Genomic DNA, 2,727 nt, shown 5'->3' on the forward strand with positions numbered 1-2,727 from the left:
CCATACCTTGCCCACTTGCCGTATGGATTTGGTCCGTGCCGGTGTAGCGATCACGCACAGCTAGCTTCTCCAACTCGCCGGTAACATGATCTGTGGCGCCAGTGTCGAGATACCAGTTGGTATCCACGCCGTAGGAGTGAGCAGAGTTGGCGGAGCGCTGGTTTCCATTACCGCCGCCGCCGCCGCCGCGCCCACCACTGCCGCGTCCACCACCGCCACCGCCTGCAGGATTGCGTACGTTGTTGTTGAAGCCCTTGTCGTACCGCTTCCTGCAGCGCCACGCACCATGGCCCTCCTCCTTGCAGATTTGGCACCGCTCACGGTCACCGCGGTCGCCGCGGTCACCATTGTTCTGGCGCGGTGTACCGCCGCCACCGCCGTTGTTTGAGTTGTCGTGGTAGTTGCCGCCGCCGTAGCCGCCGCGTCCACCACCCTGACCACCGCGTCCGCCGCCGTAGCCACCGCGCCCACCTTTTGCAGCAAGGTTGGCGGAGTGGTGAGCGGTGTAGGCGGCCTGCTGGGCGGTGATCCGGGCCTCAGCAGAGAGCAGCAGCGAGAAAAGTTCATTGAGACCGATCGGCCGATCGGTGGCAGCACGCGTGGAGATGGAGGTAACGAACCCGTTGTAGTCGGGCTCATGCATAAGACCCTCGAGGATGTGCGAGACGATATCATCCTCCTCGAGGGGCTTCCCTGCAGCAGCAAGCTCGTCTGCAAGTCCCTTCATCTTCGTGAAGTAAGCAGAAGCGGAGAGATCGCCCTTGCGGGCGTTGCCGATCGCCGAACGGAGTTGGATCTGTCGTGCTCTGGACTGCGCGGAGAAACTCTCGACCAGAGCCTGCCAGACGCCCGCGGCCGTGGTGTGATTGGACACCTGCATCAAGACTTCACGAGACAGGGACGCAAGCAAAAACGTGAGCACCTGTTGATCTTGGGTGACCCAGATCGCATGCTCCGGATTGGGCGTCTCGACGATCTCCTTCTTGCCGTTGGTCTCCTTCTCGGTGACGATGACAGCAGCAGGCTCCTTGATCGTGCCATCAAGGTAGCCTGTCATCGCCGCGGCCCTGACGTGCGGAAGGACTTGAACCTTCCATATCAGGAAGTTGTCACGGGTAAGCTTCTCCGTGATGGTGTGGCCGAGGGAGGCAAGCGAGGGCATGGCCATGGCGTGAGGAGAGGAGGAAGATGACATGATCTAGATGTGTGGAAGTAGTAGGCTCTGTATACCATGTAAAAACCGAGGCTGGAAGCGCATACCAGGGGCAGGGGCGCGGTGCGTGTTATATAGCCAAGAACAGGCGGCAGGATTTACAAGAGGTTAGGTTAGGCTAGGTGTAGATTGATCTTCAAATTATCTACAAGATCTCATCTAAACAACCTAGCCTAACTAACTACAACACGCACACATTATCTAGCTACGGTTTATATTATACCGTAGCGTACAAGGATGTTTAACATCAAGCACGTCGAGTTCGCCTACACCGACATGACCATCCCTTGGAGCTTCATCAACCGCATCAAGGCCGAGTTCCGGGGCGTGGACCAGCCGTGCTCGACGTTCGAGGTTGTTGCCGCCGCGATATGGCAGTGCCGGGCTCGCGCGATCAACGCCGACCCAGGCTCCCCTGCGCCGCTGATTTTTACGGCCAACATGCGGAAGCACGTTGGCGCCAAGGATGGCTACTACGGCAACTGCATCGCGCCGCAGATGGTGGTGACGACGTGTGGCGCGGTGGCGAACGGCGACACCGCTGAGGTGGTGAAGCTGATCAAGCACGGCAAGGAGCGGATACCGGACACCCTCGGGAATTACGAGCACGTGCTGAGCAAGGAGCTCGCTGGCGCGCTGCTCGGTTACACGGCGGTATTCACGTCGAGCTGGGGCGGCATCGGGCTGGAGGGCGTCGACTTCGGCGGCGGTACGCCGGCGAGGGTGATGGCCCACTTGGAGGTGACGTGGACGCCAGGCTGCGTGCTGTGTCTACCGTGTTCGAGGATAGGGGTGGGCATAAAAACCGACCAACCAAATACCGAACCGAAACCGCAACCGAATAAACCAAATTTTCGGTTTTTATTATTGGTACAGCTAAATTCGGTTTTTATTTTCAATAACCGAACTCACATCGGTCGGTTCGGTATTAAACTGTTAACCGAAAAAGAAACCGAAGCGTGCATGACGCAGCCTTCCATGCAGCTCCCTGTACAGCGTCCATCAGGCATCTCATCAACCGATCGCGGCCGCGCGCGCATGTAGCCGTATAATATACGAGCAGCCCCCACTGGCTACCTTTTTATCTTCTTGAGGCAACCCCACGTGCTACATTTTTTTAACCGAGCCCCACATAAAATAAAACATGGGCCGGCCACCTATTTGCATGGCCCAAACACAACTGACGGTACTTTGTGGGCTAGCGAAGTGCCTAGTGGCAGGACACTGTCAATTCTTTAGTCCCACCTCGCCTGGCTACACTAAAGGAGACAAGGTGCTTGGTTATATAAGAGGGCGGGGTGAAACTGGAGCACTCGCAGCTGCATGGTAAGCAACAACGCAGCTTCGGTGTAAACCGAAAACTGAACCGAACAAGTTGGTTAACCAATTATCGGTTAGCTAGTTTGGGTTGCCTATTTCGGTTTTGATTCTTGCTAACCGAATTTTAAAAATAACCGAATGGTATAAACCGAATTTTCAGTTTCTACCGAACGCCCAGCCCTATTCGAGGAAGG

The 2,727-nt window shown here is 56.6% G+C and overlaps 1 long non-coding RNA gene across 1 annotated transcript; it reads right to left on the reverse strand.

Moving 5' to 3' along the window:
• Positions 1–388: 388 nt before the first annotated feature.
• LOC123064477 (uncharacterized) lies at positions 389–758 on the reverse strand. Its single transcript, XR_006430711.1, has 2 exons — positions 621–758; positions 389–517 (listed from the first exon to the last, which is right to left on the reverse strand). It is a non-coding gene; the product is annotated as an uncharacterized lncRNA (long non-coding RNA).
• Positions 759–2,727: the final 1,969 nt, after the last annotated feature.

This window comes from Triticum aestivum, chromosome 3B, assembly GCF_018294505.1.
Source record: "Triticum aestivum cultivar Chinese Spring chromosome 3B, IWGSC CS RefSeq v2.1, whole genome shotgun sequence".
Classification (NCBI taxonomy): domain Eukaryota; kingdom Viridiplantae; phylum Streptophyta; class Magnoliopsida; order Poales; family Poaceae; genus Triticum; species Triticum aestivum.